This window comes from Pongo pygmaeus, chromosome 16, assembly GCF_028885625.2.
Source record: "Pongo pygmaeus isolate AG05252 chromosome 16, NHGRI_mPonPyg2-v2.0_pri, whole genome shotgun sequence".
NCBI lineage: Eukaryota > Metazoa > Chordata > Mammalia > Primates > Hominidae > Pongo > Pongo pygmaeus.
In genome coordinates this window covers 83072291-83087963 of record NC_072389.2, presented here as the reverse complement: position 1 = coordinate 83087963, position 15673 = coordinate 83072291, and the positions used below count along the sequence as shown (strand labels likewise).

The 15673-nt window shown below is 37.1% G+C and overlaps 1 protein-coding gene and 1 long non-coding RNA gene across 49 annotated transcripts in view; one reads left to right on the top strand and one right to left on the bottom strand.

Moving 5' to 3' along the window:
- Positions 1–15673, top strand: part of PEAK1 (pseudopodium enriched atypical kinase 1) — a 319366-nt gene that overhangs the window by 47964 nt on the left and 255729 nt on the right. For 30 of the 48 annotated variants that reach the window (XR_010123829.1, XR_010123828.1, XR_010123827.1 and 27 more), the window contains one exon: positions 7931–7993. The exons of 11 other annotated variants lie outside the window; for them this stretch is intronic. The gene's annotated coding sequence lies outside the window, so the exon portion shown is untranslated. Of the gene's footprint in view, positions 1–7930; positions 7994–11731; positions 11850–15673 lie in introns of all 48 variants that reach the window. 7 more of the 48 variants (XM_063652409.1, XM_063652376.1, XM_063652391.1 and 4 more) reach the window with 1 other exon arrangement.
- The window catches only part of LOC129014453 (uncharacterized), a 57879-nt gene continuing 44660 nt past the window's right edge, over positions 2455–15673 (bottom strand). The window contains exons 2-3 of the long non-coding RNA XR_008494227.1: positions 5156–5265; positions 2455–2600 (exon numbers count right to left, since the gene is read on the bottom strand). This is a non-coding gene — a long non-coding RNA (uncharacterized LOC129014453). The remainder of the gene's footprint in view (positions 2601–5155; positions 5266–15673) is intronic.

Below are 15673 nucleotides of genomic sequence, written 5' to 3'. Positions count from 1 at the left end.
TGAAGTTTTTCTCTGACACTTGCTTTTTAGATTGGATAAATACATATTAAGATCACATTTATAGTTTCGAAATTGCTCCATTTTTGATAGATGTATTAGTTCATTCTTGCACTGCTATAAAGAAATATCTGGACTGGGTAATTTATAAAGAAAAGAGGTTTAATTGGCTCATGGTTCCTTAGGTTGTATAGGAAGCTGGCCATCTGCTAGGGTTCTGGGGAGGCTTCAGGAAACTTACAATCATGGCGGAAGGCCAAGGGAAGCAGGCATAAAGAGAGAGAGAGAGAGAGAGAGAGAGAGAGAGGAGGAATGTGCCATACACTTTTAAACAACCAGATCTTGTGAGAACTCTATCATGAGAACAGTACTAGGGGGATGGTGCTAAACCATTAGAAACTGCCCCCATGATCCAATCACCTCCCACCAGGCCCCACCTCCAACATTGGGGATTACAATCTGACATGAGATTTGAGCGGGGACACAGATCCAAACCATATCAGTCAAGAACTGCTAGCCTGTCTAATACTTAGGTTCTTCAACCATATCTAAACTATTTTAGATACAGGGAAAGGTAGAATAGGAATTTGTTATAGTTCAGGGCTATACTAAACATTCATAGAGCAAGCGTGTGATTAAACCCTCGCTTCTGATTCATTGAGAGGCTTCTAATGAGCAAACACAGATTCAAACAGATTGAGGATGGTAGTTTTTTTAATGACATAAAACTGCTGCCCATGAGGCTTTTTAGTTGACATCATAAAACTAATTTTGCTTAATGGCTATGGAGGCCTACAAATTCAAATGTGCAGAAAATGCAGCAAATTGCTGGCCTGTCAGATTCTTGTTGCCTGTCATCTTTTATCTGAATGGCAGCTTTTGTATCCAGATTGTCAGGAGCAAGTATGTGGACCCCTTTAAGGTTATATTTGTACATGCTTGAATAATTCAATTCAGAGCCTACTAAATATAGCAAATCGACAACAGTGGAGCAATGCACCTTCTTATACTTGTATAATTAGGGAACACATCTACTGGATATCTCTTCTCGTATCAGAGAACTCTTGAAATAAGTCAGGCTTTCATAGTAGTGTAAGTTCTGCTTTTATTGCCAGAGTTGATGCTTATACCTTTGAAATATAGTGAAGTCATGGAGAGCAGAGAAAACATTTTCTCTATGACTGTTCAACTCAATGAGTGATTTTAAAGCATCCATTATGTGCTAGGAATTACGTGAAATACAAAGATGAATAAGTGGCTGTTTTCTGTTTTGTTTTTAGTTTTATTTATTTTTTTGGGACAGAGTCTTGCTCTGTCTCCCGGGCTGGAGCGCGGTGGCACGATCTCAGGTCACTGCAACCTCCACCTCCTTCAAGCGATTCTCCTATCTCAGCCTCCCGAGTAGCTGCAATTACAGGTGTGTGCCAGTGCGCCTGGCTAATTTTTGTATTTTTAGTAGAGACGGCGTTTCACCATGTTGGCCAGGCTGGTCTTGAAATCTGGACCTCAAGTGATCCTCCCGCCTTGGCCTCCCAAAGTGCTAGGATTGCAGGCGTGAGCCACTGCGCCCAGCTTCTGTTAATCAAATTGTATGGTCTCCTCCCTCAAGCTGTATTTAGAAAAAAATGTCATGATGATGATGGTGGTGGTGGTGGTGATGGTAAGTGTGTAGTGTTACAACAAGGGCTACAATAAAGATCTGAGTTACATGTGAATAGATTATTTGCTTCAAAGATGGTTTTGAAATAATTGTTTTAAGTTTTTTGATGGCTTCCCTTTTACAACACTTTCAATTAATGTTCCTTATCTTCTCTCTACTTTCTATTATACTGCATAATTAAAGGAAGGAATATTTTCAGTGAAATATATATTATGTTCCAATATTATTAATTCAACAGGTATTTAGGTAGCATCTACTAGGCCCTAGGTTTGGAGTGAACCAGAATGTGAAAGGTTGCTATCCATAGAATAAAATTACTTAGTAAAAAGGAAACCAAAATAATGAAGTTTTTACTTTCAGCCCTTTTGGTTTGATTAATGATATGAAAATAATATAATTCAGCCTTAAAGTCACAGAATTTATATTTGATTTTGTAGATGTGTTGGATTTTTCTTTCTTTTTTTTTTTTTTTGAGACGGAGTCTTGCTCTGTTGCCAGGCTGGAGTGCAGTGGCGTGATCTCAGCTCACTGCAACCTCCGCCTCCTGGGTTCAAGCAATTCTCCTACCTCAGCCTCCTGAGTAGCTGGGACTACAGGCGTGGGCCACCACACCTGATTAATTTTTTGTATTTTAGTAGAGATGGGATTTCACCATTTTGGCCAGGATGATCTCGATCTCCTGACCTCATTATCCGCCTGCTTCAGCCTCCCAAAGTGTTGAGATTACAGGCATGAGTCACCGTGCCTGGCTCTATGTGTTGGATTTTTATGTTCATAAAAGTTATCTGAAGACATATGCAGAAATAGACTGTCTACATTTAATTTTGATTACCTGATTAGCATATTAAATCTGTGAGTTTTGGTAACATTCAAAATTATGGGTAGGCAAGGGACTTTAGAAATTGAGGGCATTCTCTGTGTCATCACTTGGTTAGAGGCAAACCTAGGGAAACAAAAAGATGAGAATCACTACTATAAGAAATTATCCCTTTTGTACCTTTGCTCATTTCCACTGCCTGGAACGTCCCTTTTTCTTCTCTGCTCTTTTTCATATCTTACTCAAAGACTTTCCCAAGGTGGTACCTAAACATTTTCCCTGAGGTGACATTTTGCTTCTTGGAATTTTATAACATTTTATTTATTACAACTTTCAAGATTTTTTAAACTTTTTTGTGTGTACCTGAGCTGTGTTTCCTGTTGGATTATAAGCTTTCCGAAGGTATCATGGATGTCAAATTGGGCCATGAAGGATGGAAGGAATTTGGATAGGTGGAGAAAGGAAGTCATGTCCATAGGAGAGAAACCACATAGACCAAGGTCCATAGGACAAAACAGATGCTTTTTCAGGAATGCTAGTAGATTAATTTGCTTGGTTTAGAGAATATGTAAGTAGAGTAGAGGGAGATGAAGTGGGGAGATGAAGTGGGGAGAATAGGAAATGATCTTTGGTGCTGAATTAGTAAAATATGAAGGTCATCAGCACTTCACTTTTAGTTGATTAGTTGTTTGTAGGAAAGGCTCAGTGGAGAGTTGGAGGAGAGTGTACTTACTCTATTGTACCTCTTTTTTTTTATTCCCAGATTACTTCACTAAAGGAAAAGGGAGCCAGTGTTGTGGTGAGATGTAAAGCACTTTTGACCCAGGATACAGTAGATCCAGAAGATGGAAACCTATGAGTCATAGTCAGCGCCTTTGCAATATCATGGGAAGGAAAGATGGTCTTCATGCCTCCTTCCAGTTCTAATATACTATGATGCCGTGGCACAGTTCAAATCTTTGGATCAGAGCCACCACTAAGACCTGTTTCATCCATTTATGAATTATTTAGTTCAGAAGTCAGCAGACCTCTGTAAAGATCCCCTTTAAACTTTTAAACTTTGTGGCAATATACTACCTCTGTTGCATATTCTTGTTTGTTTATGGCCCTTTAAATATGTGAAAACCATTCTTAGCTCATAAATCAGACAAAAACACGCCGTGGGCTGGATTTGGCTCTTAGGCTATAGTTTGACCACTGATTTAGTTGATTAGGGTACTTGTTCCTGCACATATGATTTCTAGAATTTAGAAAACCGAGACCAACTTGGTGATGGTGTTTTCCCATCTGTCTGTATTTTCAGTGACGACTCATAGGTTGTATTTTCTAAGGGTTGAGAAGCTAATACTTAACAAGAACTCTCCATTTGCATTCCTGTAGTGTTGGCAATTTTGGGTTTTGGGTTTGTGCTATCTTTCTAAGTGCTATGAAAACTTCCTGGTGTCTGAGTCTATTCGTCTTTACTATCTGTACCGTGATTCACATACAAATATTTTCTGTGTTGTATCCTTAATGTCTGAGACTATTTTACTCATCTTTACTAGCTGTAACCTGATTAGCACACATTATTTTCGTGCTTCTTAATGGTTATTAGTATAAATAGTGCATTTTATTTGTATTTTATTGTAAATTATGAAGTTTTATACTTTTTGAATACAACATGTAAGTGCAAATGTCAAACTTGAGAAGGCAACATATTGTATAGTTATAATTAAACATAGTGATTTAATTTCAGTGATCACTGGTTTAAAATCATTTCTGGATTAGATTCTTTTATATGTGTTCTTTCTCTTTTGCTTCATGTGTATTCCCTATAATGGAGTAGTTATCTCAGATTTTTCTGTCATGAGAGGTTAGTGCATATAGTCCCCTGCATATAGTCATAATCCCTTGTCCCCAGTATCTTGAATTGCTACACTCACTGCTGAACATGAAACAAGTATTTTCTCACTATATTTTTACTTGTTGATTACAATTTGTTAATGATACGTATCCAGTATTTCTATTTGATTAATCAGACACTTCTTGCTCTTTGCTTAATGCTTTGTCTCTATTGTCATACTTATTGCTTTCTATGTTTCATTTATATTTTTCTATATTTTCTTAGAGTTTTAAACCCTCAAGCAGTTTTTATAGTGGTAAAACTTTTAACTCTTTTTTTTTTTTTTTTTTTTGAGATGGCATTTTGCTCTGTCGCCCAGGCTGGAGTACAGTGGCGTGATCTCAGCTCACTACAACCTCTGCCTCCTGGGTTCAAGCAATTCCCCCGCCTCAGCCTCCCTAGTAGCTAGGATTACAGGCACCTGCCATCATGCCCAGCTAATTTTTTTTGTATTTTTGTAGAGACGGGGTTTCATAATGTTGGCCAGGCTGGTCTGGAACTTCTGACCTCAGGTGATCCGCCTGCCTTGGCCTCGTAAATTGCTGGGATTACAGGCATGAGCCACCATGCCTTGCCCAGAACTTTTAATTTTTTAAGTAAATAAATGCTCAAAACTCATAACATTTTTAAATGATTAGTTATCAATACAGATTCTTATAAACACATTCACACATTATAATACATTCTAAATATATGTTATATATTACATGTTAAACACTGTAAAAAATTTAAGCTTATTTTCAGGAAGATTAGGTAAACAGATAATCATGAATCCTAACAGTTTTTATAGTCAACTTACCTGTCGTTTGCCAGTGTAAAGATTATAAACAGATGTGGTTTACAGATGATAGTTGATGCTTCCACATTCACTGGCAATGGTGATCACTTGAAAAGCCCATCTAGCTGAACCTTGGAGAAACATACCCAAGCTTAGAGGTATCCCTCTACCACTTAGAATGCTGTTTGTACATGGAGGCATGTAATAAATACTGAATGAATAAATTATTAAAACCTCAAGCTTATTCTAGGCTTAAGCTCTGGTTCTCAATAAAATACCACCAAATAAACATAAAAATACGTACTTACTTAGAGCATTTTGAAAGTACATAACTTAAGGAAAAATGAAAACTACCTACATAATATTTATGCAAAGCAAAGCACTATTAACATTGTATGTATTTGTAGCCTCTTCTATGCAAATTTATTTATTACACATTTCAAATTACCCAACAGATGAGCATTTTCCTATCATTAAGCGTTTTTATTTTACTTTTAAAATCCACTTTAGTAAAATTATTTATGTGCAGTACAGTTTGAGGGGTTTGACTAATGTGTATATCCTGTTGACAACCGCCATAATCAAGATATAGAACATTTTAATCCCTCTTAAAAGCTTCTCGTAAGCCCCTTTGCAGTCAATTATTTCATACAACCTTTGGTTCCTGCAATAACTTACCTACTTTCTGTCAGTGGAGATTAGTTAGTTTTACCTGTTCTAGAATTGTATACATGAAAAAATTGAGTAGACAGTACAGAGAGTTCCTATGTATGCCCTTTACACAGTTTCCTCTGTTAGTCATTAAGCATCTTTGATAAGCAGTTTTAATGATTGCTTAATATTCTAGCTTATTTAGCAAATCATTTGTACCTTTAATTTGCTTCTAGCTCTTTTTTGAGATGGAGTCTCGCCCGGTCGCCAGACTGGAGTACAGTGGCGCGATCTCGGCCCACTACAATCTCTGCCTCCCGGGTTCAAGCGATTCCCCTGCCTCAGCCTCTTGAGTAGATAGGATTACAAGTGCACACCACCACACCCAGCTAATTTTTTGTATTTTAGTAGAGACGGGGTTTCACCATGTTGGCCAGAATGGTCTCCATCTCCTGACCTCATGATCCACCCACCTCAGCCTCCCAAAGTGCTGGGATTCCAGAAAGATTTTACCAATTGCTGGGCGTGTGGATCATGCCTGTAATCCCAGCACTTTGGGAGGCTGAGGCATGTGGATTGCTTGAGCCCAGTAGTTCAAGACCAGTCTGGGTAGACAACATGGCAAAACCCCATCTCTACAAAAAATACAAAAATTAGCAGGGCTTGGTGGTGGGCACCTGTGTAGTCCCAGCTACTCAGGATGCTGAGGTGGAAAGATCACTCGAGCCTGGGAGGTCTAGGCTGCAGTGAGCTGTGATCACGCCACTGTACTCCGGCCTAGGTGACAAAGCGAGATCCTGTCTCAAAAAACCCAAAAAACAAAAATTTACCAATTTAAATTCCTATGAACAGTGTACAAAAATGCCTGTTATATTACATTATTATAATATTATATATTATTATATTACATTATCACTTGTAGCTGTCAGTATAGCCTAGATTGTGCTGTAGTAACAAACAGTCCTAAAAATCTCAGTTGCATAATACAACAAAGTTTATTTCTTGCTCATGTTACATGTCTAATACATGTCAGCAGAGTTGTTTTTTTCTCTTCAGAGACATTTAGTGAACTCCATAATGACTGCAGTAGCTGGGAGGTCTGTAAGTTGTGTAGTTGGTCTTAAAGCTTATACTTAGAAATGTGTAACATCACATCTATGTACATTTCAGTGGCTAAAGCAAGTCATGTTTCTACACCTAAGTTGAAAGAGGGCAGTGAGATGCAATCTTACCATGAGTCTGTTAAGGAGAAGAACTGGAAGGGTGCCAATGACTATAATCTTATTTGTAAAACAATTATAATTTCATTGATCAAAGATGATATCTCATTTTAATTTTATTTTCTTTGCTAATGTAGAGAACATTTTTTCCATTTTTCATACTTATTAGACATTGGTTTTACTTAATTTACTTATTTGCTTAGGTTTTATAAACATGTGCTATTGATTTACTTTTACATTTCCAGATTTTTAAATTCTGTACTTTCTGTGAGGATGGGCAATCATAATATAGGGAGTGTAAACTTTAGAAAATACTTTCTTTTGAAGAATTGAGTTGATGAAGGAGATTGATTTTTTCTCCTGTTTATGTAGTACATGTTTTGATATCTTTTTTTTTTTTTTTTTTTTTTTGAGACGGAGTCTTGCTCTATCGCCCATGCTGCAGTGCAGTGGCATGACCTTGGCTCACTGCAACCTCCGCCTCCCAGGTTCAAGCGATTCTCCTGCCTCAGCCTCTCGAGTAGCTGGGACTACAGGCACACACCACCATGTCCGGCTAATTTTTTTGTGTTTTTAGTAGAGACAGGGTTTTGCCACATTGACCAGGTTGCTCTCAAACACCTGACCTCAGGTGAACCACCCACCTCGGCCTCCCAAAGTGCTGGTATTACAGGCATGAGCCACTGTGCCTGGCCTGTTTTCATATACTTTTAATTTCAAGAAATACCAACATTAATCAAAGGCAATAGAAAGTTCAGGAGAATTTCTTAATTCTCGACATTCTATAGATATCTAAAGAACAGCTTGAACATAAAACTTTAGGAGGTAAATGATCAAATTAGGGTTCTATTGAAATAATTAAATTTCCATACTCAGATTCAACCATATTGACCATGTCTTTTTCTGTTTGTTTTTTACAATTCAGGTATCTGCCCAAACTGGAACTTATGCTGTAGACATTTCTTTGTGGTTTATCTAAAAACCAAAGGTGAGATAATTTATGAATGCATTTGCCTTTTAATATATATTTTATAGTGAGAAAGAATTGTTTCTGAAAAAATTTAAGGCAATATCAAATATCTTTTCCTCTGAGTGTTTTAATAGGAAACTTGTAAAACTACACATATAGTATGCTTACTTTTAAGCATGTTTATAAGACATTTGAAATAAATGAAACTTGTTCTAGTGATAAAATACTTTTGAGTGAATTTTTTCTTTATCTTTAATACTCAAAGATGAAATTCATACTACTATTCTCTGATATATTTGAGAATATATTGGCATTATAATCTAATATTTTTGAAGACAAGTCTTCCATTAGTTAAATCATAGATTAAAACAACTGCTATTTTAATGGGCCAGTTATTAAGAGCTTTCTACCACTCTGCTGTCTTGGACTAGATGACTTTCTGTAGTTCCCTGTTTAGGAGCCTCTGTAATAAGGATATAGGTTAATAGTTAGCTTCTATAGAAAGCTTCCCTTTTATAGAAAGCTTCTATAGATAGCATTCCACTCTAAAGGTAGGATCATAGCCTTTTCCCGTTTCTTACCTGTCTTGGCTCAAGTCCTCTTCTTGTTAAAATTTTTCCAAATACACCGTTGTAAGTCTGTCATCTGGTCTTTCCACCTTGAGTCTGACTGCTCTGTCAGCCATTTTTATCATTGTCAACAGATTATTTTTTTCTTTAAAAAGTTGTCAGCCTGTCAGTCTACTACTTTGAGTCCTTCAGTATCTACATTCCTTAAGGATTATTTTACAAACTCATTTACAGAGCAATAGTGGTCTAGATATGATATGAACACTAACATCGTGTATTCATATTATATCTTTACTGAGAAATAATTCCCATGCCATAAATTCCACCTATTTAAAGTGTAAAATTCAATAGTTTTTATTATATTTACAGGGATGTGCAACCATCACTACAGTCTAATTTTGGAATATTTTCATCACTCATTTTTTTCTTTGAGATGGAGTCTCTTTCGCCCAAGCTAGAGTGCAGTGGCACCATCTTGGTTCACCGCAATCTCTGCCTCCCGAGTTCAAGCAGTTCTCCTACCTCAGCCTCCCCAGTAGCTGGGATTACAGGTGTGTGCCACCATGCCTGGCTAATTTTTGTATTTTTAATAGAGACAGGGTTTCACTATGTTGTCCAGGCTGGTCTTGACCTCCTAACCTCAAGTGATCCTCCCACCTCGGCCTCCCAAAGTGCTGGGATTACAGGTGTGAGCCACCTGCCTGGCTTTTCATCACTCTTAAAAGTACTCATTAGCAGTCTCTACTCATTCCTCCCTCCCCTCAGCTATTAATTTATTTTCTGCCTATTGTGGACATTTTATGTAAATAGAGTTGCACAATATGTTGTCTTCTGTGACTAATTTCTTTCATTTAGCATAAAGTTTTTAAGCTTCATCCATGTTGAAGCATGGATGAACCTTGATTCCTTTTTATGACTGAATAATATTCCATAGTGTCAGGAGCTTAGCTGGCGACACGGAGCTGAGTTACTTTAATCACTTACTGAATTAGGACAAGCAAGAAGTTAAACCTGAGAAAGTGCAGGCTCCCTCCTGTCAAGTGGATCAACACAGAGGTGGGGGTTTTCTCAATGCTGAGGGAGCCCCCAGCAAAAGGTTCCTGCTGTTTTATAGATCTGGGGTGGGTTGGAGGAAAAGGTGCTAGGAGGGGAGGAAGGTACTGAGTCAGAGTGGAGGAAAGTGTTTTTAGTGTTTTCCCTCTGTTGAGGAGGCCTCTTAGCCTAAGGAAAGGCCTCAGTTAAAGGCCACAGAGACTTCTGAATGAAGGTACCTGGGCTACTAATGTAGATACGGTAAAGAGCATGGCCATTTAGGAATACCTGAGTCTTGACTGCAGCTTGCTTTAGAGATGTCAGTGTACCAGGTATGCACCAAATCTGGTATAGGGAGGGCAGTTTTCTCCTGTGAAGCCTGCCAGGTAAAGACTGTAATTGTTTATGATCAAGCTAAAAAAAGTGGTCTGGCATGGTGGTTCATGCCTGTAATCCCAGCACTTTGGGAGGCTGAGGCAGGTGGATCACCTGAGGTCAGGAGTTCGAGACCAGCCTGGCCAACATGGTGAAACCCTGTCTTCACTAAAACTACAAAATTTAGCTGGGTGTGGTGGTGAGCATCTGTAATCCCAGCTACTTGGGAGGCTGAGGCAGGATAATCGCTTGAACCCAGGAGGCGGAGGTTGCAGTGAGCCGAGATCGCACTCTTGCACTCCAGCCTGGGTGACAGGGCGAGACGCCATCTAAAAAAAAAAATTAATTAATTAAATTAAATAAAAAGTCACACTTTTTTTTCATTTTTTTCATCCACAATATCTATATGCCATATTTCATTTATCCATTTATCAGTTGTTGGACATTTGGGTTGTTTCCACTTTTTTGGCTATTATGAAAATTCTGCTGTGAACACTTATTTGTGTATAAGTTTTTGTGTGGACATAGGGTTTCATGTCTCTTGGATATATACCTAACAGTAGAATGGCTAGGTCATTTAATAACTCCATGTTTAACATTTTGTGGAACTGCCAAACTATTTTCTAAAAAGATTGTACCTTTTTACATTCCTATTAGCAATGAATGAGGGTTTTAATTTCTCCATATCCTTGCCAATACTTAACATTGTCTGGGTTTGTTTTGTTTTGTTTAATATAGCCACTCAGTGGATGTGAAGTGGTATATGGTGGTTTTGATTTGTATTTCCCTAGTGACTTCTTATGAACTTTTTAAATATGCTTATTGGCCATTTGAACATTTTCTTTTTCTTTTTTTTTAGTTTTTAATTAACAAATAATAATTGTACATATTCATAGGTACATAGTGATGTTTTAGTACATATATGTTAGTGATCAGATAGGGTTATTAACATATTCATCATCTCAGACATTTATCATTTCTTTGTGTTGGGAATGTTCAATATCCTCTTCCTAGTTATTTGAAACTACGTATTACTGTTAACTTTAGATTTTCTTCCTAGCTATTTGAAACTACATATTACTGTTAACTATAGTCATCCTACTGTGGTATAGAACACTAGAACTTATTCCTCGTATCTATTGGTAATTTTTTATCCCTTAATAAATCTCTCCCTGTCCCTCCCTCCCTACTACCAATGAGTGAGAACATGCAGTGTTTATTTAACTTTTTGTTTCTGGCTCATTTTACTTAGCGTAACGTCCCAGTCTCATCCATGTTGCTGCAAATGACAGGATTTCTTTTTTTTTGTTTTTCATGACTAAATAGCATTCTCTGGTATATATATATTCCACATTTTCTTCATCCATTCATCCTTTGTTGGACATCTAGGTTGATTTCATATCTTGGCTATTGTCAGTAGTGCTACAATAAACATGGAGGTGCAAATGTCTCTTTGATATAATGATAGTCTTGTCTTTGGATAAATTCCCTGTAGTGGAATTGCTGGATCATATGATATTCTATTTGTGGTTTTTTGAGGAACCTCCTTACTGTTCTCCATAGTGGTTGTGCTAGTTTACATTACCATCAGCAGTATATAAGAGTTCCTTTTTCTCTGCATTCTCACTAGTGTTTGTTATTTTTTGTCTTTTGATAACAGCTGCCATCCTAATTGGGGTGAGATGATACCTCAATGTGGTTTTTATTTGCATCTCCTTGATTAGCAATGTTGAGCATTTTTTCATTCTTTTTTTGATTGTTTTTGGTTTTTCTGAGACAGGGTCTGGCTCTGTACCTACGCTGGAGTGCAGTGGCATGATTATAGTTCACTGCAGCCTCAAACTCCTGGGCTCAAGCAGTCCTCCTGCCTCAGCCTCCCAAGTAGACAGGACTAACAGGTATGCACCATGATGGCTAATTTTTTAAAATTTTTTGTGGCGATGGAGTCTCATTATGTTGCCCAGGCTGGTATATGTCTTCTTTTGAAAAATGTCTATTTTATATCATTTGCCAATTTTTAAATCAGATTTTTTTTTTTTTTTTTTGCTTTTGATATGTTTGTCCTTATATATTCTGGATATTAATCTCCTGTGGGATGAGTAGTTTGCAAATATTTTCTCCCATTCTACAGGCTGTCTTTTCACTCTGTTGATTGTGTCATTGGCTGTATAGAAGTTAATTTGATGTAATCCCATTTGTTTCTTTTGCTTTAGTTGCCTGTGCTTTTCAGGTCTTATCATAAAATCTTTTCCCAGACCAGTGTCCTGGAGCATTTTCCCCTATGTCTTCTTCTAGTGGTTTTATTGTTTCAGGTCTTCGATCCCTTTGTGAGTTGATTTTTGTATAGGGTGAGAGGTAGGGGCTTTAAAGACATTTTTATTTTCATCCTTTGCCATTTTAAAATTAGGTTATTTGTGTATATATATATGTTTATTTATATTACATATAATATAAATGTATATTTACATTAAATAGAAATACAGTTGTGCCTTGGTATATTCAGGGAATTGGTTTCAGGACCCTTGTATATACCAAAATTCACACATAGTCAAGTCCTGCATTTGGTCCTGCTGACCCACCTATAAGAAGAGTCAGTCCTCTGTATAGGTGGGTGTCACATCCCATGAATGCTGTCTTTTTTATCCATGTTTGGTTGAAAAAAAATGCACATAAGTGGACCTACACAGTTCAAACCTATGTTGTTCAAGGATCAGCTTATATGTGTATATATATTGGCTGGATACAAATCTCAAGAGAAATGATTTACAAATATTTTCTCCCATTCTGTGGGTCTTTTCACTTCTTGATATTGTCCTTTGAAGCACAAAAGTTTTTATTTACTTATTTATTTATTTTTTTGGTTGCTTTTGGTGTTGTATCTAAGAAACAGTCAAGGTCCTGGGGAATACTCATGTTTTCTTGTAGGAGTTTTATTGTTTCACCTCTTATTTTTATGTCTGTGACGCATTCTCACTTAATTTTTGTAAATGATGTAATGTAGGGGTTCAACTTCATTCATTTGTATGTGGATATCCAGTTGTCTCCGACTATCGGATTATCTTGGCACCCTTAAAGAAAACCAATTGCCTATAAATGTAGGGGTTTATTTCTGGACTTTCAATTCTGTTCCATTGATTTGTCTATCCTTATGTCAGTACCACATTGTCCTGATTGCTATAGTTTTGTAATAAAGTTTTGAAATTGGGAAATGTAAGTTCTTCCAACTTTATTCAAGATTGTTTTGGCTCTTCTGGATTGCTTATTACCATGTGAATTTTTGGATTAGCTTGTCAATTTTTACAAAAAAATCCAGCTAGATTTTGATTGTGTTGAATCTGAGGCAGGAATCTTTAAATCAGTTTGGGGACTTTACAGTCAGTCATCCAATCTGTAAACACTGGATGTTTTTCCATTTATTTAGGTCTTCTTTAATTTCTTTCAATGTTTTATAATTTTCAGTGTATGTCTTGTAATTCTTTTGTTAAATTTATTCCTAAGTACTTTATTTTGTTAATAGTATTCTAAGTGAATTTTTTTTTCTAATTTCATTTTTGGATTATTCATTACTAGTATATAGAAATATAATTGATTCTTGTATCACACAACCTTGCTGAACTTATTTGTTAATTGTAATAGTTGTTTATAGATTACTTAGGGCTTTTTAATACGTAAGATTATGTCATCATATTATAATGATAGTTTTACCTCTTTTCTGATCTAGATTCCTTTCATGTCTCTAACTGCTCTGGCTGAAACCGTTTTTTTTTTTTTTTTGAGACAAGGTCTTACTGTGTTGCCCAGGCTGGAGTGTAGCGGTGTGAACATGGCTCACTGCAGCCTTGACTTCCTGGGTTCAGGTGATCCTCCTGCCTCTGTCCCTCAAGTAGCTGGAACTACAGGCAGGCGCCATCATACCCAGCTTATTTTTATATTTTTTTGAAGAGATGGGGTTTTGCCATGTTGCTCAGGCTGGTCACAAACTCGTGGGCTCAAGTGATCCTCCTGCCTTAGCCTCCCAAAGTGCTGGGATTATACACGTGAGCCACTGTACCCAGCCCTTGTCTTGTTTCTGATCTTAGGGCAAAAGCATTCAGTCTTTCAGGATCAAGTAAGATGTTAACTATGGGTGTTTCATAACTGCCCTTTATCAGGTTTAGGAAGTTCTCTTTTAGTCATAGTTTGTTGAATGTTTTTGTCAGAAAGTATATGAGATAACGCTTACTGAGATCTTTCTGTATATGCCAGACCCTATGCTAAGTGGTTTATATTTAGCATTTCATGTAATCTTCACAGTAGTCCTATGAGGTAAAGACTGTTATTTTAACCTCAGAATAGATAGAATCAGATTGTTTGATTTCAAAACTTGTGTGTTCAATCGTTATCCATTAAAATTTCTGTACAAACCATACTGATTTATATGTTACTTTGCACATGCTAGTTTCCTCCTCCTCAAGTGCTCTCTCGCTTCCCCATATAAAGTTGATTGCTAAGCTATCACCGCACTTTGTACTTTTTCACTATGTTGTGATTGTTTGTATATATTTCTCTCATTTTAGAAACTATGCTTCTTGAAGTCAGGGACTTTGTCATTTTCATTTTTGAATCCCCCAGTGCTCAGTGCAGAGCCGGGAGAGAGAAATATCACAGAAGCGAAGAGATTAGAGTGTTTCGAAAAGGGTGGCAGTGGTCATTAGTGTCAGATGCTACAGAGAAAGATCAAATAAAATAAAGTTTACAGCATGACTTTTGGTTTGGTCTTTTAGTGACCTTAGTAAGACTGGTTTTTTGTTTTTAGTAGCAGTGGAGACAGAGGACAGATTCTAGTGTGTTGAGCAGTGAATGGGAGATGAAGAAGAGACTGTCAAAGAGTATAGACTACTCTTGTGAGAAGTTTAACTGTGAACAGAAGGAATGAGTTTTGGGTGCTAGATAGAGGGGAACATAGGGTACTTTTTAATATAGGAGAGGCTTGAACTTGCATATATACAGAGGTAGGGGAAAAAGGAAACAGGTAAGAGCAAAATTGTGGAAGTAGAGAGAGAGAGGAGAATAATAGAACAGGCTCCTTGCAGAAATGGCAGATTGCATGTAGAACACATGATATAACATAAGATTTGCCGGGAATGGCTTTTTTCTTCTGAGGGAAGGAAGTGCTCATGGATGCAGCTAGTGACAAATTTGTGGATGTGAATTAGGAAATATAGGGAGTTTTCATTTCCTCTGAAGCAGAGGACAAGGTCCTTGGCTTGGCCATGTGGGAAAAGGCGACAGGACTGAGATACGGGATTTAAGGGGAGTGGTAAAGGTTTGGAATAACTACTGTGGGTCATGGAAGAGTTTGCTTACTAGAAATAGAGAAAGTTTTCGAGGGCCTCTGTCTCTTCTTCTCTGTAATTTAAAAAATAGAAAAGGTATGTGGTCAGAAATTTAGATAGTATAAAATGATTCATAGATAGTCCAAATGTAAAAAAGTAAATCTTTCACCTTAGATCTTCTGTCTCTATTTTCAAAAGAAACTAACATTAGCAGTTTATTTACTTTTAAGTTATTTTTGCAAACATACATATGCATCAATATATATGGAGTTTATTTTGATCTGTGAGAATTTACTTTTTGCTTCTTACTTTTTTTAAGACAGAGTCTTGGCTCATGCCTGTAATTCCAGCACTTTGGGAGGCTGAGGTGGGCAGATCACTTGATGTCAGGCTTTTGAGACCAGCCT